The sequence below is a fragment of the Lissotriton helveticus genome, chromosome 7 (genome assembly GCF_964261635.1).
Source record: "Lissotriton helveticus chromosome 7, aLisHel1.1, whole genome shotgun sequence".
NCBI lineage: Eukaryota > Metazoa > Chordata > Amphibia > Caudata > Salamandridae > Lissotriton > Lissotriton helveticus.
In genome coordinates this window covers 450,090,382-450,113,620 of record NC_136068.1, presented here as the reverse complement: position 1 = coordinate 450,113,620, position 23,239 = coordinate 450,090,382, and positions in this window count along the sequence as shown.

Here is a 23,239-nt window from a genome sequence, read left to right as displayed (position 1 = left end):
ATGCTCTGCCACTCTACTTTATGCACTCTACTCTTTGCAACTGAACTCTGCATCGCTCCACTCTACGCCACTGCACTCCATGCCAATCAACTCTAAACACCTCTAATCTAATCTGCACCACTGCCCTCTATGACACTATACTCTATGCAACTGCACTCTACTCTGTATCACTCTTCGCCATTCTACTGCACTCTATACCAAAGCACTCTACGCCACTCTAATCTACTGTGCACCATTGCACTCTGACACTCCACTCTACTCAACTTCCCTCTATGCCTCTCTAATCTACTCTGCACCACTATACTCTATGCTAGTGCACTGTTCCCCACTCTACTATGCACCACTGTACTCTTCATCACTGCACTCTTAGCCACTGCACTCTACACCACTCAGGTCTGGGCCATTTCGCTCTGCACCACTTCACTCTACGTTACTCCACTCTGCAACACTGCATTCTATGCCAATGTACTCTATGCCACTACTCTATACCACTCCACTCTACCCTGCACCACTCCGCTCTAAGCCATTTCATTCTTCTCTGAAACAATCTACTCTACCCCAATATACTCTGTGCCACTCCACTATATGCCGCTGCACTCGATGCTGTGCCACTCTACGCCACTGCACTTTACGCTATGCCACTCTACTTTAAACCATCGCACTCTACGTCAATTCACTTTACTCAAAACTAATGCACCCTACACCACTGCACCTAAGCCAACTACTTTGAACCACTGCACTTTATGTCACTGTACTCTACATTCTACTCTATGCCACTTCCCTCTATGGCACTGTACACTACATCAATCTACACCATTGCACTTCTTGTCACTGAACTCTACTCTACTCTGTTCTACTCTGCACCACTGTACTCTACGTCACTTTTCTCGGCACCACTCTGCACCACTAGACATCTGTGCACTCTATGCCATGGCACTCTTTGCCACTGCACTCCATGGCACAGAACTCTACACCACTACACAGTGACACTCAAATCTGCATGATTGCACTCTATGCCACTGCACTCCACTCTGCACCACCCACCTCTATGCCTCTCTACTGCACTCAACACCACTGCACTCTGCTCTGCACCACACTACTCTACACTACTCTAGTCTGCATCACTCCATTCTATTCAGCACCACTCCACTCTATGCCCTCACTCTACCCAACACTGCTCTTTCTGCCACTCTATTCTGTATTGCTCAACTTTACGCCACTCTACTCTATGCCAATTCAATCTAATCTACTCTGCACCACTGAATCTCTATGACACTCTATACAACTGCACTCTACGCCATTCACTTTACTCTGAAACAATCTACTCCATGCCACTGCAGCCTACACCACTGTAGTCCACTCTGCTACTCTATTCTAAACCGCTGCACTTTAAGCCACTGCATTCTACACCAATGCTCTCTATATCACTTTACTCAAAACCAATACATTCTACGCCACTGCACTCCATGTTAACTCTATTCTGCACCACTGCACTGTACGTCACCATACTCTATGCCACACCATTGCTCTCAGTCACTTTACTCTGCACTCTACACCAATGCTCTGTACAACACTGTACTCTGCAGCACTGCGCTCTCTGCCACTGAACTCTATGCCAGGCTACTCTATACCACTCTACTCTGTGCCACTTTACTCTAGGACACTGCACTTTACTCTGCGCCACTTTACTGCTCTCTAAGCCAAAGCACTCTACGCCATTCTAATCTACTGTGTACCACTGTATTCTATGACACTGTACTCTATGCCACTTCACTCTACGCCTTTCTGTTCTACTCTGTACCACTCTATTCTACGCCACTGCACGCTACATCACTCCAGTCTTGGCCACTCCACTCTGCACCAATCCTCTTTGCGCCACTCCATTCTGCAACACTGCACTGTATGACAATGCACTCAACACCACTACTCTATACCACTCCACAAGATTAGAGTGCAGTTAAGTGGAGTGGTGCAGAGCAGGGTGGTAAGGGGTAACATGAAGTATGCATGGTATGGTGGCATACTCCACTATACTCTACTCTGAAACAATCTACTCAATACCACTGCACTCTATGTCATGGCACTCTAAGTCACCCTACTCCACTGCATTTTACACTGTGCCACTCTATGCCTCTGCAGTTTGCGTTATGCCACTGTACTGTAAGCCACTGCACTCTATGCCATGCACACTACACCACTTTACTGCACCCATGCCAACTACTTTGCACCACTGCAATTTACGTCACTATACACTACAGCATTCTACTTTATGTCATTGCACTCTACACCATTGCATTCTACACCCCTCTATTCTATTTTGCACCACTGTACTCTACAGTACTGCTCTCCACACCACTACCACTGTATGCCCCAGCACACTAATTGGCACTACTCCACTCTACAACACTCTACTACACTGCACTCTATACCACTCTACTCTTCGCCACTCTCCTTTACACCTCTGCACTTTACCCTGCACTACTCCACTCTACCCCGCACTACTCCACTCTACGCAACTCTACTCTAGGCCATTGCACTCTATGTCACTGCAATCTACTCTGCACCGCTCTACTCTATGCCACTACACTCTACATCACTGCACTCTACAGCAATTCACTCTACGCAACTTTACTCAAAAGCAATGCACTCTATGCCAGTCTACTCTGCACCACTGTCCTTTACGCGACTTCACTCTAGGCCACTCTACTATACTCCACTGTACAACATTCCATTCCACGATATTCCATTCTATGATGCTCTACTCCATTAAACTCTGCTCCACAGACACTCTACTCCACACCATGCCACTCCACTCCACTCTACAGCACTAACTCCACTCTATACCATTCTACGACACTATTACACTCTACGACTCTCTATGCAACTCTCTCTATGCTACTCCATGCCACTTTCCTCCACTCTAGTCTATGACACACTACTCCACTCTATACCACTCCACTCTATGCCACTCTGCTCTATGCCACTCTATGCCACTCCACTCTTTGCCACTAAACTCTACAACACTCTACTCCACTCTATGCCACTCCACTCTGACAATATACTCCACCCTACGCAACTCCACTCTACAACACTCTACTCAACTCTGACACTGTACTCCACTCTAAGCCACTTAACTCTACGCCTTTCTATTCTACAACACTCTAAACCCTCCACAACAATGTACACTACTCCATGACACTCCACTTCACTCCTCTCCATGCCACTCAGCTCTACTGTACGCCACTCTATACCACTCCATTCTACTCCACTTTACGATACTCCACGCCACTCTCCTTTACCCAACTAACTTTTAGCCATGCTGAACAGCAGCCACTCTGGTGTACAACATTGCTAAACATATTGGCAAAGGCAATAGAACTTGCATAGGTGAGACCTTTTGGCTTTGCAAATGTGTGTTTGCTGTCTGTAGGTGCAAGCTGCTTGTGGATCACAACAAAAACTTACAGTGGGTTTAGGGTCCTCAAATGTTCCAAAGTACCATTGACTGCATGGCAAGCTCAACACAAACCATTGGGGGAAGTTTACAGCTCCTCAGAATAGTGTTAGGGGCAGAGCTGCCTACTTTGGAACTGGGGAGCCAGGTTCTAGTCTTGGCGTCAGCTTAACATCCTGTCATTCTGCGCACATGACTTAATCACCCCGTGTCTAAGAAATGAATGTGACCAGTAATGTAACTGCCACTCATATAAAGAGCTCCAGTACTTTCAAGTCTCCTTTGCACTATATAAAATGGGGAAAAAAGAGTTTGTTGTCACAAATCGACCTCCATGTCCCATGCTGATTTCTCAGTAAACAAATTCAATTTGGAAAGCGTTTGGCATTAAAAACTATCTGCCTACAACACATTCAGCATAACATGTGGCCTGTAAAGCAGCAATGAAAGGCGCTGATTAGAGCGTACAGCCCCATTTTTAAAAGAACTTGTAATGTAGCCATCACACACACACTTTGGGCCACAGGGGACAGCAAAGACCACTAACATTTATTAGTTGTGGAAAATGCTGCTTTATTGAAGCAGGTGCAAGTCCCAATCAAAATGAACCCTGATCAAATGCCTTACAAAACTATGAACCTCACTATACATCATCCATTGCCTACCACATTATCCTACCCCTCCCCCCTAACTGTCCCTCCCCAACAATTTCAAACTCAACTGCCTGACTCTGTAACTCTACTGTACACCAAACTAACTTCATTCCTAAAAACGGTGAACCTTTTTGTTTTACCTTCGGGCTTTCTGGATACGTCTGCTTACTTCCCTCTCCTTTTCAAACTGCCTAAACCACCCCAACAACACTCAAACCGATTGAAACCATCCAAAAACCGCATCTTAAGGGGAGTGGGCATAACCTTGTTCCAGAGTTCTGACGTTTTCTGTTACCAAAATGGCTAAATCTGAAAAGTTGCCTCCACTTCAGGGAGCCCACCTTAGGGGTGGTACTGGCTTGAGGGTGGATACGCCTATCTGACTAGCTAATGTTCCTGCCTGTCCAGGTGCCCAAAAGCCCTAGACAAAGGGGGTCAGCTTCTCCTGTGAGAGAAGCCAGATTCTCATACCAAAAGTGGTGGGCTATTTGAAGCTCCCCTGCCTTGAACGTGTTATCTGTAGGTTATCCGGTGAGCACCGTCTGCCCAAGAAGGCTCGATTTATGGCCTCCTGAGAGCAAAGGTCCCAACCCTTGAGAGTCACAAATTTTTCTGTGATGGACGGTTGGCAAAAACCAGTCAGTCAGGACAACAGAAGCTGGTAGTTTTTCAGGAGGCACCTCTAAGGTGCCCTCTGTGTACATGTATCAATAAATCCAACACTGGCATCAGTGTGAGTTTATTATTACAAGATGTTTGCTACCAAATGTCCCTATTTTCAGTAAAGCCATATAGCCGGGGAACTCACTTTCACCAGTGTCCAGCACATGTACTTAAAATGTCTTCCCTGTTCACTTGTACTGTCAGAAATAGAGCTGACCAGCACAACGGCATATCTGCTCGTGCAGATAGGCCATCACGTGTAGCATAGGGCACCCTGCCATAGAGCTGTAAGGGCTGCCGTAGGGGTGACTTACCTATACTTCATGCAGTATCTGTGGGCATGGCACACAGGGATGTGTGCCATGTCATGTTTTCACTTTTGTCTGTACCAAGATACGCAGTGTGTGGTGGCAGTCCGTTTGTGTTTGGTGAGAGGTCTGTTAGGGTGGGACAATTTGTGCTGCTGTCTTTAAGGTCCCTCTTTAGCCTCCTTGCCCTAGGTACAAGGGGCACCACTTACTAGGGACTGACAGGGAGTGCAAAAGGTATTGCCAATTTACATTAAATACCAGGGAAAGAGTGGGGGTGACCATGTCAACAAGCATTTGCAATGCAATAGGTCTCGCATTAGGAAAGTGTGAGCTATTGGTATTGTAAATGACAATTTGTTTTAAATATGTGTTGGCTTTGAAAATATATAAATTAATAGCATTGTTATTCACAAAGCCAATAGCTTACACTTTCCTAATGCGAGTCCTATTGGCTATGGCAATGCTTGTTGGTAGCAAGCAAGGACAGTGCTGTTGTTGTGCTGAGTGATGCTGTTGTGGTGCTGAGTGATGTTGTGGTTGGGCTGAGTGATGTGGTGGTGTATTAGAGTGATGTGGTGGTGCCCCTGAATGATGTGGTGGTGCCCCCGAGTGGTGCCCCTAAGTGATGTGGTGGTGCCCCAGAGTGATGTGGTGGTGTCCCAGAGTGATGTGGTGGTGTCCCAGAGTGATGTGGTGGTGTCCGAGAGTAATGTGGTGGTGTCCCTGAGTGATGTGGTGGTGTCCCTGAGTGATGTGGTGGTGTTCCTGAGTGATGTGGTGGTGTCCCTGAGTGATGTGGTGGTGTCCCTGAGTGATGTGGTGGTGTCCCTGAGTGATGTGGTGGTGTCCCTGAGTGATGTGGTGGTATCCCTGAGTGATGTGGTGGTGTCCCTGAGTGATGTGGTGGTGCCCCTGAGTGATGTGGTGGTGCCCCTGAGTGATGTGGTGGTGCCCCTGAGTGATGTGGTGGTGCCCCCGAGTGGTGCCCCTAAGTGATGTAGTGGTGCCCCAGAGTGATGTGGTGGTGCCCCTGAGTGATGTGTTGGTGTCCTGAGTGATGTGGTGGTGTCCTAGAGTGATGTGGTGGTCCCCTAGAGTGATGTGGTGGTGTCCCTGAGTGATGTGGTGGTGTCCCTGAGTGATGTGGTGGTATCCCTGAGTGATGTGGTGGTGTCCCTGAGTGATGTGGTGGTGTCCCTGAGTGATGTGGTGGTGCCCCTGAGTGATGTGGTGGTGCCCCTGAGTGATGTGGTGGTGCCCCTGAGTGATGTGGTGGTGCCCCCGAGTGGTGCCCCTAAGTGATGTAGTGGTGCCCCAGAGTGATGTGGTGGTGCCCCTGAGTGATGTGTTGGTGTCCTGAGTGATGTGGTGGTGTCCTAGAGTGATGTGGTGGTGTCCTAGAGTGATGTGGTGGTGTCCTAGAGTGATGTGGTGGTGTCCTAGAGTGATGTGGTTGTGTCCTAGAGTGATATGGTGTTGTCCCTGAGTAATGTGGTGGTGTCCCAGAGTAATGTGGTGGTGTCCCTGAGTGATGTGGTGGTGTTCCTGAGTGATGTGGTGGTGTTCCTGAGTGATGTGGTGGTGTCCCTGAGTGATGTGGTGGTGTCCCTGAGTGATGTGGTGGTGCCCCTGAGTGATGTGGTGGTGCCCCTGAGTGATGTGGTGGTGCCCCTGAGTGGTGCCCCTGATTGATGTGGTGGTGCCGCTGAGTACGGTGTTGGTGACCCCGAGTGATGTGGTGGTGTCCCGAGTGATGTGGTGGTGTCCTCGAGTGATGTGGTGGTGTCCTAGAGTGATGTGGTGGTGTCCTAGAGTGATGTGGTGGTGTCCTAGAGTGATGTGGTGGTGTCCTAGAGTGATGTGGTGGTGTCCTAGAGTGATATGGTGGTGTCCTAGAGTGATATGGTGGTGTCCCTGAGTGATGTGGTGGTGTCCCTGAGTGATGTGGTGGTGTCCCTGAGTGATGTGGTGGTGTCCCTGAGTGATGTGGTTGTGTTGTGAGGCGTGCAGCAGTGTGAGGCGTGCAGCAGTGTGAGGCGTGCAGCAGTGTGAGGCGTGCAGCAGTGTCAGCAGTGTGAGGCGTGCAGCAGTGTGAGGCGTGCAGCAGTGTGAGGCGTGCAGCATTGTGTCATGCAGCAGTGTGCAGCATGCAGCAGTGTGAGGCGTGCGGCAGTGTGTCGTGCAGCAGTGTGCGGCGTGCAGCAGTGTGAGGCGTGCAGCAGTGTGAGGTGTGCAGCAGTGTGAGGCGTGTGGCAGTGTGCAGCATGCAGCAGTGTGTGGCATGCAGTAGTGTGTGGCATGCAGCAGCGTGAGCCATGCAGCAGCGTGAGGCGTGCAGCAGTGTGTGGCGTGCAGCAGTGTGTGGCGTGCAGCAGTGTGTGGCGTGCAGCAGTGTGAGGCGTGTAGCAGTGTGAGACGTACAGTAGTTTGTGGCGTGCAGCAGTGTGAGGCGAGCAGCAGTGTGTGGCGTGCAGCAGTGTGCAGCATGCAGCAGTGTGAGTAATGCAGCAGTGTGAGGCGTGCAGCAGTGTGAGGCGTGCAGCAGTGTGAGGCGTGCAGCAGTGTGGCATGCAGCTGTGTGCAGCGTGCGGCAGTGTGATGTGTGCAGCAGTGTGAGGCGTGCAGCAGTGTGAGGCATGCAGCAGTGTGAGGCGTGCAGCATGTGTGCAGCAGTGTAAGGTGTGCGGCAGTGTGCAGCATGTAGCAGTATGAGTAATGCAGCAGTGTGCAGCCTGCAGCAGTGTGAGGCATGCAGCAGTGTGAGGCGTGCAGCAGTGTGAGGCGTGCAGCAGTGTCTGGCGTGCAGTAGTGTGTGGCGTGCAGCAGTGTGTGGCATGCAGCAGTGTGCGGCGTGCAGCAGTGTGAGGCGTGCAGCAGTGTGTGGCGTGCAGCAGTGTGTGGCGTGCAGCAGTGTGTGTGGCGTGCAGCAGTGTGTGGCGTGCAGCAGTGTGTCGTGCAGCAGTGTGCAGCATGCAGCAGTGTGAGGCGTGTGGCAGTGTGCAGCCTGCAGCAGTGTGAGTAATGCAGCAGTGTGCAGCAGTGTGTGGCGTGCAGCAGTGTGTGGCGTGCAGCAGTGTGTGGCGTGCAGCAGTGCGAGGCGTGCAGCAGCGCGAGGCGTGCAGCAGTGCGAGGCGTGCAGAAGTGTGAGGCATACAGCAGTGCGAGGCATCCAGCAGTGCGAGGCGGGCGGTAGTGTGCAGCATGCAGCAGTGTGAGTAATGCAGCAGTGTACAGCAGTGTGAGGCGTGCAGCAGTGTGATGCGCGCACCAGTGTGAGGCGTGCACCAGTGTGCAGCATGCAGCAGCGTGCAGCAGTGTGAGGGGTGCAGCAGTGTGATGCATGCACCAGTGTGAGGCGTGCACCAGTGTGAAGCAGTGTGCAGCATGCAGCAGCGTGCAGCAGTGTGAGGCGTGCAGCAGTGTGAGGCGTGCAGCAGTGTGTGGCATGCAGCAGTGTGTGGCATGCAGTAGTGTGGCGTGCAGCAATGTGTCTTGCAGCAGTGTGCAGCATGCAGCAGTGTGAGGCGTGCAGCAGTGTGAGGCGTGCAGCAGTGTGAGGCGTGCAGCAGTGTGCAGCATGCAGCAGTGTGAGGTGTGCAGCAGTGTGAGGCGTGCAGCAGTGTGAGGTGTGCAGCAGTGTGAGGCGTGCAGCAGTGTGAGGCGTGTGGCAGTGTGCAGAATCCAGCAGTGTGTGGCGTGCAGTAGTGTGTGGTGTGCAGCAGTGTGAGGCATGCAGCAGTGTGAGGCATTAAGCAGTGTGTGGCGTGCAGCAGTGTGTGGCATGCAGCAGTGTGTGGCGTGCAGCAGTGTGCAGCATGCAGCAGTGTGAGTAATGCAGCAGTGTGAGGCGTGCAGCAGTGTGAGGCGTGCAGCAGTGTGAGGCGTGCAGCAGTGTGAGGCGTGCAGCAGTGTGAGGCATGCAGCAGTGTGAGGCGTGCAGCATGTGTGCAGCAGTGTAAGGTGTGCGGCAGTGTGCAGCATGTAGCAGTGTGAGTAATGCAGCAGTGTGCAGCCTGCAGCAGTGTGAGGCATGCAGCAGTGTGAGGCGTGCAGCAGTGTCTGGCGTGCAGTAGTGTGTGGCGTGCAGCAGTGTGTGGCATGCAGCAGTGTGCGGCGTGCAGCAGTGTGAGGCGTGCAGCAGTGTGTGGCGTGCAGCAGTGTGTGGCGTGCAGCAGTGTGTGTGGCGTGCAGCAGTGTGTGTGGCGTGCAGCAGTGTGTGGCGTGCAGCAGTGTGTCGTGCAGCAGTGTGCAGCATGCAGCAGTGTGAGGCGTGTGGCAGTGTGCAGCCTGCAGCAGTGTGAGTAATGCAGCAGTGTGCAGCAGTGTGTGGCGTGCAGCAGTGTGTGGCGTGCAGCAGTGTGTGGCGTGCAGCAGTGCGAGGCGTGCAGCAGCGCGAGGCGTGCAGCAGTGCGAGGCGTGCAGAAGTGTGAGGCATACAGCAGTGCGAGGCATCCAGCAGTGCGAGGCGGGCGGTAGTGTGCAGCATGCAGCAGTGTGAGTAATGCAGCAGTGTACAGCAGTGTGAGGCGTGCAGCAGTGTGATGCGCGCACCAGTGTGAGGCGTGCACCAGTGTGCAGCATGCAGCAGCGTGCAGCAGTGTGAGGGGTGCAGCAGTGTGATGCATGCACCAGTGTGAGGCGTGCACCAGTGTGAGGCAGTGTGCAGCATGCAGCAGCGTGCAGCAGTGTGAGGCGTGCAGCAGTGTGAGGCGTGCAGCAGTGTGTGGCATGCAGCAGTGTGTGGCATGCAGTAGTGTGGCGTGCAGCAATGTGTCTTGCAGCAGTGTGCAGCATGCAGCAGTGTGAGGCGTGCAGCAGTGTGAGGCGTGCAGCAGTGTGAGGCGTGCAGCAGTGTGCAGCATGCAGCAGTGTGAGGTGTGCAGCAGTGTGAGGCGTGCAGCAGTGTGAGGTGTGCAGCAGTGTGAGGCGTGCAGCAGTGTGAGGCGTGTGGCAGTGTGCAGAATCCAGCAGTGTGTGGCGTGCAGTAGTGTGTGGTGTGCAGCAGTGTGAGGCATGCAGCAGTGTGAGGCATTAAGCAGTGTGTGGCGTGCAGCAGTGTGTGGCATGCAGCAGTGTGTGGCATGCAGCAGTGTGAGGCGTACAGCAGTGTGTGGCGTGCAGCAGTGTGATGCGTGCAGCAGTGTGTGGCGTGCAGCAGTGTGTGGCGTGCAGCAGTGTGTGGCATGCAGCAATGTGAGGAGTGCGGCAGTGTGAGGCGTGCAGCAGTGTGAGGCATGCGGCAGCGTGGGGGAAAAATGCACTGAGAAAGAGTGGGGGGAGCACGAGCCGACAAAAGAGTGGGGGAGGAGATACTCGAGCCGACGAAAGAGTGGGGGAGGAGATACTCGAGCCGACGAAAGAGTGGGGAGGGGATACTCAAGCTGATGAAAGAGTGGGGGGGAAAAAGCTCGAGCCGACAAGAGTGGGGAAAAAAGCACTAGCAGACGAAAGAGTGGGGAAAGAAATGCACGATCCGACGAAAAAAGCATGAGTCACAGAAGAAAGTAAAATGGGAGCCAGAGAAAGACAGGAAATAAGTAACGAGCCATGTAGAAAAAAAAAGCTCTTGGCATTGCTGTGGCGGGGGAGTGCATTACTTTCAAGTCTGATGCGGGGGGAGCAGCAGCCTTTGAAGTCTGATGCAGAGGCACAGACAAATGGTGGTGTGTGATGTGGCTGGCGATGATGTGCATGCGCATAGCTCACATGAACTGTACGCGATCCGCAGCTAGGTAGACTTCTTTTCCGCTTACTATAATCCCACCTATTTATCCCTGCGGGATAGAATAGGCGAGACCTAAAAAGGGCACTTTCCTACAGCCACAAAAATCATGCAACACATCAGGCAAGAAAACAGGGTGCACTCTGCCATGTTACTGCTCACTCCAACCTTACTGGTTTCCTCAGGCGCTCCCACACCCTTTTTCCTGGGCCCATCCTTCCAGCAGCCATGTTTCCAGTTTACCCAAGATAGGCGCGCAGCCACACAATAGCTTACCTACAAATGCAAAGCCAGAGAGTTGAGTTTGTCTGCAATCGACACCCTAGACCAACCTGTTTTTATCATACCCATAAGGAAATTTACCATGTCCTCTCTTCTCATCAACACTTCCTCTGCACAGTTTGTCCTCCTTGCTCCTGAATACAAAAGCTTTTGCAATGCCTGCTCATATGCCCTCCTCATTGACTGAGCTAAAGACCCAGCCACCAACTGCAGCATCCTCTGATGCCAACATGTCACAGCTCGTTTGGCATCAGAGTCTTGTCTCTGTCTCCTCCCAAAGCTAACCCACGGGCCCCTGAACACTGAGAACGAGACACATCGTCTATGTATTCGAATTTTACAGTATTGAGATTTTAATCTGAACTCTTGTTTTCTACAAAAGACAGTAAGGCTGACCACAGTGAAAAATACCTTTTAGGTACAAGTCAGTGTAAGGACATGTAGAAATGTAATATTAACATGTCCTATCTTTACTACATACAATGCACCCAACCTTGTGGACAAGGCCAATATAGATGTGACTTAATAATATTGATAATGGAGGTTGTAACATGCCAAAAAGATTAATTTGATAGGTAGAACTACCATTTTTACACTGCTGCAGTTAGGCTAACTCTTGTGGAGGGCAAAAAAATGCTGCAGTCCGCTAGTGGCATTTACCTTTAAGGCTCTGGGTTTATCTTGTACCATAAATTATGGACCTATAGGTAAATTAAATATTCCAGTTAAGAATATGCCAGTTCAACCATGTTTAAGGGGGATGCATGGGCACTTTACTGCAGGTTAGCAGAGTTAAAGTGCACATGGTTCTAAAGCCAGCTAAATGTAAGGATCCAAAAATAGGCACAAAATATAGGGTAACTACGCAGATACAGCAGATTTCTTATTCACAATATCGCACTTTTCTGAATAATTCAGAAATAGATATTTTCACCAAAGAGGCATTGGTTCTGCTTATGTGTATGTAAGATTAGCATGTATACTGAGTAATCGCACTCAAGGTGGCTGAACTAGTTAAGAATGGATCAAGTGTGACCTTGAAGTTTATAGTACAAAACCTGGCAGGGTAAACTTATGCTTTCATCCTTCCCTTCTGAGGTGGATAAATTGACAACTGGAACAAAGAGAATATGAAATATTTACACAGTTTTGAACTTGTGAAGACTTGCGTTACCTCACTTAGAAACTTAGTTTTAGAGGCTTAGAACTCATTACACCCATTACTTAACATTGGTTGACTTCATTGTCTCTCTCATTTGCTGGCTTTTGTGCACTTTACAGTGAGTCCCTGAGTGTCCCTCCCTTAGAGCAGGGCCGGCTCTAGGCATGTGCAAGCTGTGCACCTGCACAGGGTCACCAAACCCCAGGGGCCACCACGCCAATATATATCCTTAATATATTAATCCTCTGAGGATGGATACATATTTGCGTGGTGGCCCCTGGCAGGGATTTGGCGGCCTCCGGCTCTGTTCCACTTCTAAACACCCTGACCCCCTCCCCTCTTTACTGGCCTGCGCGCTCTGCCCCGCCCGGACCCCCTTTTCCGGGCCCCCTACCTACGCTCCTTGCCCAGGGCCACCATGAGCCTAGAGCCGGCCCTGCTTAGAGCATGGATGCTTTACTGAGTACTGCTAATACTCTTTCCCTGCCCTCATTAATAAGCAATACGTTTTAAGTCGAAGCCTATCATACACCACAGCGGTCTGGTTTGCTAACAACATCTTGGGAGACCTTCAGAAAGCTTCCCTGGGAATGCATTCTGCCCGTTTACCATTGGCGTTGTGGTTTATAACTCACATTTGCTTGCTTTCTGACAGAGGTCAAATGTCAGGCTCTCTCTTCCAGGGAGCTTGGGGTTTACTTTTCTTTCTCTGACTTCAAAGTGAAAGGAGTTATGTGACAATCATGCTGTCTCCGGGGAGAGGGGTGTGCTCTTAAGGACGGTTGTACGGTGTTTTTTTTCTAGCACACAAAAAAATTTAAATGTCTAAATGAACTGGTAATATTTCAGATTTACAAAAGCCCAAGTAAAGCACATTTTTGGGTAATTCTGAAATGTATTGTAAAGAAATATGTTAAAACAATCAAAACAAATCAATACACTACAAGATGACGTTTCCACACAAAACATTATTATATACCTTTATCAGTGAAACTGTATGTATGCAAATGTAATGGTGATTTTAATTGAAAAAGTGTATGTAATGGAAGTGTGCTTCCACATCAAGCATATTGCACCCTACACCACTCCATTTTACACCATGCCTCTGCACTCTACTCTTCTCTGCACTGCTCCACTCTATGTCACTTCTCTCTGCTCCACTCTACTCTACACTTCAGTACTCTTCCCCACTCCAGTCTAGGCCAATCCCTCTCCTTTATGTCAAAAACGTTTCGCCATGCTGAACAGCAGCCACACTGGTGTACAACATGTCTAAACGACATAGGCAGACATTAGGTATGGCAAAGGCGAGATCTGTTGACATTGTCAGTGCTCATTTCTTTTTTAGGTCTCAGCTAGCGTAGGCTGCGCTTGCGAGATTTTATGTCTTCTAGTATGGAGCTTAAACAAGCCAGCTCTTCTCCATTGGATGGCTTCCTAAACGGCGGCCAGCCATTGGAGAAGAGCTTTGTCTGTCACTTTAAGCCCCGTCCGTTTCGGATTGAGGGGCGTGTTTTTTCATGTTCTTTCTCTCTGTGACGTCTTCAGTCAATCAACAGAAAGAAAGTCTAAAGAAACACGCCCCCCAGTCTGAAAGTGAGGGGGCTTACAGACATGGCGAGCTGTTGTTTTAGCCCATCCCTTTGTGGGCTGGAAAGTCTCCCTGCCAATCGTCTGCAGCCGGAGCGGTAGTCATGCGCCAAGAGTGAAACGGTCAGTGCTGGAGTCTAGTCATGTAACAGGATTTCTTTCAAGGGTCTTTTTAAGGGAGCCATTCCAAACGTCCTCCAACCTTTCCGCTGGTGATGCGCGCCTACTTTAGCGAGGATCGGGGTGTTGGGCTAGTGAATAAGCCGCAACAGGTGTACATGCTTGCGACCGCCATCTTGGAAAGTGCAGGTCACTGCCTTGGTGTATCGGTTATTACCAGAAGACTGTGGACTGCAACTTTACCACGGGTTGTGGCTTAATGAGACATTGGCTCTGTGTGAAGTCGGCAGCGACGTGACGCGCTATATCTTGTGCGCCCCATGAAGTGAAGTGAAGTAGAATTGCAGTGATATAAGGACGTGTACTATCTTGGGTGCCTTCTAGCAAGATATATTATTCTTCAAAAGCGGTACAAAAGGGGGTGGTAATGGACGGAGCATCTGAACCAATCAAACACTCACACCCAGTCAAAAGATCTGGGTTTAATCCATCACCGTTCTTTAGCCCACTCTGCCACCCCAGTTCAGACATGGCTATATGCAAATCAGTCTGACCCTGTGCCTCATGGGAACAGTCCAGCCCGAACTGCCAAGCCATGCCTTCCCTGGACCGGAAACAAGCTTCCGAGGACCGGTTTCTGGCATTACAGCCGTCTTCAGCCCGGCTTGCTTGAATCCAGTGGCAAAGTGAGCAAGGGACTCACGTCTGAGCATACCCTGCCACACTTATGGCGGCCAAAAGCGGGTGGTAATGGACGGAGCATCTGAACTAATCAAACACTCACACCCAGTCAAAAGATCTGGGTTTAATCCATCACTGTTCTCTAGCCCACTCTGCCACCCCAGTTCAGACATGGCTATATGCAAATCAGTCTGACCCTGTGCCTCATGGGAACAGTCCAGCCCGAACTGCCAAGCCATGCCTTCCCTGGACCGGAAACAAGCTTCCGAGGACCGGTTTCTGGCATTACAGCCGTCTTCAGCCCGGCTTGCTTGAATCCAGTGGCAAAGCGAGCAAGGGACTCACTTCTGAGCATACCCTGCCACACTTATGGCGGCCAAAAGCGGTACAAAAGGGGGTGGTAATGGACGGAGCATCTGAACCAATCAAACACTCACACCCAGTCAAAAGATCTGGGTTTAATCCATCCATCACCGTTCTTTAGCCCACTCTGCCACCCCAGTTCAGACATGGCTATATGCAAATCAGTCTGACCCTGTGCCTCATGGGAACAGTCCAGCCCGAACTGCCAAGCCATGCCTTCCCTGGACCGGAAACAAGCTTCCGAGGACCGGTTTCTGGCATTACAGCCGTCTTGCTTGAATCCAGTGGCAAAGTGAGCAAGGGACTCACGTCTGAGCATACCCTGCCACACTTATGGCGGCCAAAAGCTTTGTTTGCCCTAAGTGTGGCAGGGTATGCTCAGACGTGAGTCCCTTGTTCACTTGGCCACTGGATTCAAGATAGCCTGGATGATGAGGATTATGAATCCGAAACCGGTCCCAGGATGCTTGTTTCCGGTCCAGGGAAGACATGGCTTGGCAGTTCGGGCTGGACTGTTCCCACAAGGCACAGGGTCAGACTGATTTGCATATAGCCATGTCTGAACTGGGGTGGCTGAGTGAACTAAAGAATGGTGATGGATTAAACCCAGATCAGTTGACTGGGGGTGAGTGTTTGATTTGTTCAAATGCTCCGTCCATCATCCCCTTTTGTATCATATTATTCTTCAAGGCTTGTACTACAACGACCTGATATGTCGCACGTCCTGTTATTACTTTGGGACTGTACCCCTGTAGCTAGGCTGGCATACACTATGATCCGTATCGTAGTCTCTCGTCGTTGTCTATATAGTTGTCGGGGTGCGCACGAACACCAGAGACCAGGACGACGTGCCGCCTCCTGAGCAACTGGCCCGGGAGCTGACACGCTGCGGACTGAAGCCTCCGCAACCGCTGGAGCCGGGTTGTCGTAGCAGGAGATCCCCTCCCAGCGCTAGCCGAGCTGACACTGCCGGAGCAGCATAGAAGACTCCCCGCAGAAGGAGCAGCTCCCAAGAAGGGAGAAGACACCTACTCCAAAGAGGGGAGTCCGCTCCTAAAGGGCCTGCTGCACGGTTCGGCCCCATGAGCTGCTGCAGTGACCAGGTGTGGTGCAGCAACCGCAGTTGAACACCGCATCTTGAGAGGCCTGTATTCACCCCTATGAGGACAGCTTCCCGATACCTGATGCAGGGGAAAGGCCTGGCCTTACACCCTCTCTCCAATAGCTTCTGGGGGTATCGCAGCCAACCGATCGCTTATGACAGGAGTCTGCACCTGGAATATTCGCTGCAGGCATCGGCCGTGGCCTTTTAGACTATCAGTAGCGGAGCTCTGCCACTGTCCTGCATTCACCAGGGTGAGAATAGTGTCCCTGTACCTGCTCTAGTGAGAAGGCCTGGTCCAGCTGTCATACAGGAGAGAGATGCCGCAAAGGTCAGCTGCACACCCGTGATCACAGTTAGGTTTAAGCGCAGTTGTACAGGTGAGGACAGCACAGCCTCCTGACATCTCTCATGTGATATTATCTGGCCGGGCCACGGGCTGCCCCAGAAACAACAGGGTTTATTGCACTGGCAGCGTCTTTTCATAGGAAGCTGACTCGATGCCACCAGGGTAACCCACTGGTGGCAGTTTTTGGTGCCTGGTTTCTAGGTTTAGGCCAACCACCCTAAGGGGACTGACTATCTGTGATCGAGGAGACACCACCTCACCTACACATTGACGGTGTGCATCCACAGATTCCCTGTTGGTTAAATGCCAGTCATCCAGGTAGCTGCTCCATGAAGCCAGTCTGTCACAGTGTCAGGTATCTGTTCTTGTCCTGAGCTGGCGACTGCAACTGTTTGCGGTGCTTAGCGCAGGGACAACACAACGTCACTAGGCCCCTGTCAGTCCGACAAGATAGGAGGTACTAAATGAATGGGTCTGTCCGCTTAAGGATTTATAGACACCTAGCCTGGCTCCTTAAGCTGCAGACTGGTGAGAGACCTCCACCTCAACAGTTGTCCAACAACTAAACATATGTCCATTAATTACAAAAACTATCACCGAATGGTCTTAATGTTTAACTGAGATGGACATACCTATTCAAACGTGGACCATCTACAGACCTCCTCCAGCCAATGGAGAAGAGGGGAGAAAGAAAAACACACCCCCAGTCTAATACTACACCACAAAAACACGTGAAGCCTACATCTGGATTAAATACCAAGATTGGACCGTAGCAGTGTGTGGCTGTGTAAAGTGCTGTGCCTGGGGCAAACAGCCCTGGCAGTCCCCTACCTCTCGTTGTAACAGCTCTGATATATATGGTAGAGATTAACACAAACGTGGCCCACCTACAATTACTACAAAATTTAACAGCAAGACTTCTCTCTGGGTTGGATCATGTTTCAAACACTCTTAGTACGCTACACTTGTTGCCAAAAAACACAAACATTAGTAAAGTCAATAAGTCTGGTAATGTTGGCTGCTACCTTTTGGCTTTGCCAATGTTTGTGATTTTCTTGTTGTAAATTTGTTTAAATAAAATACTACCTCTCACCCCCTCAAACCCTTCACCCACCCTCACTAACCCTCACACCCCCTCGCCCTCACACCCGGCGCTCTGTGTGTGTGGCGCTCTGTGTGTGTGTGGCGCTCTGTGTGTTTGTGTGGCTGTGTGTGTGTGTGTGTGGCTGTGTGTGTGTGTGGCGCTCTGTGTGTGTGTGTTGCTGTGTGTGGCATTGTGTGTGTGTGTGGCTGTGTGTGGCTCTGTGTGTGTGTGTGGCTCTTTGTGTGTGGCTCTGTGTGTGTGGCTCTGTGTATGTGTGCGTGCAAATGCAATAGGTCTCGCATTTGCGAGAGATTAAGCTATTGGCATTGTAAATGACAATGCCATTTATTTATCTGTTTTCAAAACCAACACATAATTAACAATTTTGTCATTTACAATGCCAATAGCTCTAACTTTTGCAAAGGTGAGACTGTTGCATTGTAAATGCTTGTTGTTTAGCACACGTCGGGAGTGCATGCTTTTCAGTTGCTTTCCCCTGTGCACTCTGTGTTTCTTAGTGCATGCTTGGTGTTGTTACGGACCCCCCACGCCTTCCATGTTGCTTATGCTCCCCAACCACCCCGTATTTTCACCCAGGGCCGGCTTTTGAGCTGTTGGCCTTATGACCACCTCCTCGGATTCCCTCATAACTACCAGGCAAAAGTGCCCCTCATTTCTCCACAGCCCCTCTCTCACATACATTTCATTTATTTGAAAGCACTGGTAATGGCTAACGTTATTAATAAGAATGTGTATCTACCCGAACAAGCACATTTCGGCAACATTAGGAATAGATTATAAAAGACTTGGGGGGGAGGGGGAGGGGAGGGAGGGGGGGACAGAACGGCCTAACCAATTTTACGCTGTTTGCATGTAGCTCTTTGATGACAGTTCCTAACAGTCACTGTTCTATATTAGGGTTATATCTTATGAACTGCGGTAACAAAAGGATCTCTGTGGCAAAAGCAGTAGTCTACTCGGCTATCCATATAAAATCTGCACGGTACATGTTCTTTGTAGCAGGCATATTAACCCTCTACGCTACTTTAGTGCAAGCCAAAACCAGAACTAGACAAAATTCTGATCTCTCTCTAGCATTAACATTAATCACAAGGGTTATCTCGACATTTTTGATGCTACCTAAAAACTGGACGCACAAGGAACTCTGCTGAAGGTGTTTTTAAATCGTACATTATTGCTAATCGGTTCTTCCCCTTGAGGTCAGCGACCCCTCCCTAGGTCAGCACCCAGTGCAGCTACACCAGTCGCGCTGCCCTAAAGCTAGCCCTAATTTCACCAGTCTGTGCGCGATACAGCGTGGTAAAAACTATTGCCAAAGCCAATAGGTCTCAAAGGTGAGGCGTATTAGCTTTGCCAAAGCTTGTGTTTAGAGGAAATCATGTAGGCTTCCAAGATGGACTGTTACAATGTAATTAGTTAGGTCAAGGGTCAGATTCCCTGCCGTATTTACGTGAAGAGCAGGTGCCCTCTGCAGAGGCTCGACCTTAGTTCCTTCCGGGACAGGAGGGGACATGGAGCATGACTGACCATGAAGGTGATGGAGCAAGGTGGCAACAAAAATAGATTTTTGTATACCCCTTGTTAAGTCAATTCTCCATAACAGTAACATGTATTAATCGTGTGGTTTTGAAAGTAACCAACATAGAATAGAATACACCTACACAAATACACGTGGGATACTAAAATTGCATGTAATGGCGAAGCGTAATTTGCTAATTTGTTATATATCTCGTCATAAAAAGTACGCATTTGTTATAATCTAATCGGAAATTGCATGAATATGCTTTCTGTCTGTTTATTTGTGGCATAAATCATGAAGATTGGTAAGTAAATTCACGCATATGTGTTGCTTAAAAGCTAGGTAAATACTAACTGGGATATTATTAGAAGGGGGGAGGTAAACAGAACTGCTTTATTTCTCAAATTTAAGTTTATTTGTGTTTGTTTCTATAATAATTCCCAAATTGAGGCCTATGTGGCCTAAGAAAAATGGAAGCTGTGACTTTGAGGTGGCGGTCTAAGCACCCATGCGCTGAGAAGAAGAGCGAGCTACCTGTGCCTGTGTAGAATGGGTCAAGGACAGCGTGGCCTGCCACTTGGAATAGATCCCAACTTTTTCTAATGTTAGCCTCTTGAATGTGGGAATGGGGCATCGAATAACGAATTAAAGGACATAACGGAAGAAGCATGACATGAACTATAGATCTACTATTTTTTTCTATTATAACGATGACTCTGCTGAAATTGAACAGTAAGGCGATGAGGTGATTCTCATCCACCCCTTAATTGACCAATCATGGACACTCCGAACTTTAGAGTTATGCATTTTAGATAGATAAGATATTTTTTTGACTGACTGAGATAGATAATTTAGTGAAAAAGGGTATAAAAGAGGGCATTTGGGACGATGAAAGAAGCTTTCTTTTCGACTTAATCTCTGCACCCCGAGATGCTGTCGGACCGCGCAATTTTCCTGTGGCGCAGGGACTTTGAAATTCTGAACTTTAACTTTTGAATGGGTGTGAAGTCCTATGAGAGGGGAACTTCGAGAGAGATAGAGAGGTGTTCTTTGGGAACTATTCTGCCTTATTGCTGATATCTGCGTCTCTACATCTTGGTAGTATGGTCCTTGCTTATTTTTCTAAGCTGTCATGTTAATCAATGAATGTTTTGAATTTAACTTTTCTTTCAGATAATTAATGCATAATTGAAAATAATACTTAGGGGTCATGCTAGGAGATTTAATCTCTAAATAAAATTAAATAAATGGAGAATTAAGCAGGTATTGTCCTTTAGTTAACCTTTACTAGCTGATCCATCGAAAAATAATGGTGGGGTGTTTTAAATGTTTTCTTTAATAAAACCATGGTAACAAGATTAAAACTGCAGATGTAAATAATGTATAAAATTTTAGTTTTAGACACTCCGCTATAATCCAGCGGTTCTTCTTTGGTCTTCACTGAATCCTCGGAGCAGAGTACATGCGTGTATGAATGAATTGCAGTGTTATGGGCCCACTGATGAGTAAATTGTGAATAGCTCCCTGTGTTAAGGTGATGGTTTATGGAAAATTTCTGGAGCCGCGCTGCACCAAAGGCAAGAGGATACAGAGCCTGGATACAAAGTGGAAAGCTTCCTTTGTCCTTTTTGATGTAAAGGTCCTCAGGTCTGGTGATGCTGTCACTCTGTTGTGTTGACAAAAGGAGAGCTCGATCTCCTCTGCAAGGGAGGACAACACGTCTAGTCTCTCGCTCTGAAGGTGACAATCTTGAATGTGACATGGGCAGAGGGGAGGAGCCAATGAAATGAACGAAGTGTAAGAAGGCTTCAGCGCCCCTTGATCGGTCAGTAGGTGAACGGGGGACCTTTGCAGGCGGCTGTCTGGGATACTGAGAGCTGGGTTTTGCCTCTGTCCAGGAGCCACTGGACTGAGCCATGCACTACAGTTCTGATGTGAGGTTCACCAGAACTCCTCGCAGAATTGAGAGCGAAGCACCAGATGGCATTCTTCTTCGCAATGTGTCTCACAACTTCAGACTGCTGAAAATTCGTAACCAGAGAATCTTGCTGCTGTACAATGTTTGTAGGAGAAAATCTTCCAAAGGCTTATTCCTTCAAATTATTCTTGTACCCTAGTTGGTCTACTTCTGTTGACGAATCGGAGTTAAACATTAGCTTGGCTTTGAAATGTCGGAGTTGAATGACGAGGTGTCCTAGGATGCTCAGTGCTGCTTCAGTATTAAAACCACCACGATAGCTGTACCTGATCCACCTCTTGATGGTTCAGGATGATTTTGGTCAGCCAGGAGGGCTCAGAATAGTTCCACCCGGAGGACCATCGATAGGATGGAGCCTGGGCGGGTATAGCCGGTTTAGGGTACAACAATGACTCGAAGGAATAAACCTTTAGAAGATTTTCTCTACAAACATTTTACAGCAACAAGATTCTCTAATTACGAATTCTCAGCATTCTCAAGTCACGAGACACATTGCGAAGAAGACTCTGCCACCTTGTGCTTTGCTCTTCCTTCTGCGAGTCGTTGTGGTAAACCTCACTTCAAAACTGTAGTTAATGCATCAGGCCGATTGCGCCTAGACAGAGGCAAAACCCTGCTCTCTGTATCCCAGCCAGCTGCCTGTGAAGGTCTCACGTTCACCTACTGACGGAGCAAGGGGCTGCGAAGGGGCGCTGGAGCCTTCCTACACTTTGGTCATTTCATTGGCTCCTCCCTTCTGCCCACATCACATTCAAGACTGTCTCCATCACCTTCAGAGCCAGTCTGAACTGGAGATCTTCATTTGGATTAATGGCATCTGTTGCACATGAAGGAGGTGAACCACTACTGGATGGAATCAGCTCTGTGTCCATGTAGCATTTCTCTGAACCCACAATTTCCTAAAGGTGATAAACCTATTGTGGTGCCTACCTAGCTCTCAAAGTGACACTAAGTCTCTGGGCCTATTTTCCACCCCTCTCAAATCCATTCAGACCTAAAAAATAACCAGCTATGTACCCAAACGCTAATCTGTGAGCCATCTAGCCCCGGTGACACACCTCGCAACCCTTGCTAACTAACAAAGACATTTTGTCCTATAGGTGACAAGGCTCTAAACCGCTGTGCGATTCGGTGAGCCAGCCAGGTTTTCAAGGGACCAAACTGTTGCTCCAAACCAAATTAGGAGCCATCAGGTCCTAAAGGCAGCAAGTACCACATCCCTGTTGAATTCCTATATCCCATGCTGATCTTGAGGCGGTAGGCGCATTCTCATAGTGCTTCATAAAGGCTTGAATGTAACATGTCCGGGCAGATCGACTAAGCCCATCTAGTCCCATAAGGCTCAGACTGCATATTGCGTCATTGTCCTGGGTTAGCCTATCCCAGTCCCGTTAGGGTGATCACAACTAAAAAAGGTTACAACAACTAGAACAGAAAAATGCAAGTTTTGGAGGTGCATCGGGATGTGGAGAAGAGAAGGAAAAATGCTGAAAGAGCAACGTTCTGTACAAGCAGACCAGTGGGCTTCCTAATCAATCATTTATTATGAGCTATAAATGAAAGCGAATCAGCAACACTCATATTTAATTAAGTCAGTGGAGTTAAGTTAAATTATCATGGAACCAGGGCAATTTGAGCCAGGTGTGAGCTATGATCCGCACTGTCTTCACCTAATAAGAAATCTTGCGGATGCGATATCGAAGAATCTGCTTCGAGCCATAAGATATGCAATTTTGATGGTCCTACACAGACAGAAGAAGAATCAGGACAACACACCAAATGCAATCATTTATACACCAACTCAATAACTCGCTCGCCTCAATGCAACCTATCTATTGAAGCATAGAGGTGATGGGCACTTCGGGCCCTTTGGAACAAAAGGCGATTTGGGTGAACGTGAATGAAAAAGAGGTTGCTTTACCACTTCATACTGGTTTGGGATGCAGAATGGCCACCACATTTGTTACCCAGGGGTCACATACTGGTCACGAAAGTCAAACAATGGCCATTCACTCCAGGTAAATCAATGGCTATCTCCCCCCCCCCCCCCGCCAAGTCAACTAATTATGAAACAGTACTTCAAAGGATACTTCAATCAGAGGAAACTAACACGGTTTATAGGGAAAACCAAAGAACTGGATTCACACACTGGACCAACCAATATTTGCAAAGAGTGGAAACCTAA